Raw genomic sequence first — 293 nt, forward strand, 5'->3', positions numbered from 1 at the left:
TTGGAACTTCCCCCACTCCGTTTGAGTGGAAGCGTGGCCTGATCACCCACGGCGTGCCTCTACCGGCACTTTGGTTTTGGTTTCTGACTTGACTTGAATTCATTGGTTGATACTTTGGTTTCGGTTTCGATTTTGACTTGACTTGAATTGCTTGATAAACAGGCCTGCCTTGATTGCCACTTTGGTCTTGCTCCTGATTTTGGTTTGGCTTAAATTGCTTGACGAACAGGTGTGCCCTTAACGACACTTTGGTTTTAGCTTTCATTTTGATTTAGTGTGAATTACGTGACTGA

The sequence above is a fragment of the Macaca mulatta genome, chromosome 10 (genome assembly GCF_049350105.2).
Source record: "Macaca mulatta isolate MMU2019108-1 chromosome 10, T2T-MMU8v2.0, whole genome shotgun sequence".
Lineage (NCBI taxonomy): Eukaryota > Metazoa > Chordata > Mammalia > Primates > Cercopithecidae > Macaca > Macaca mulatta.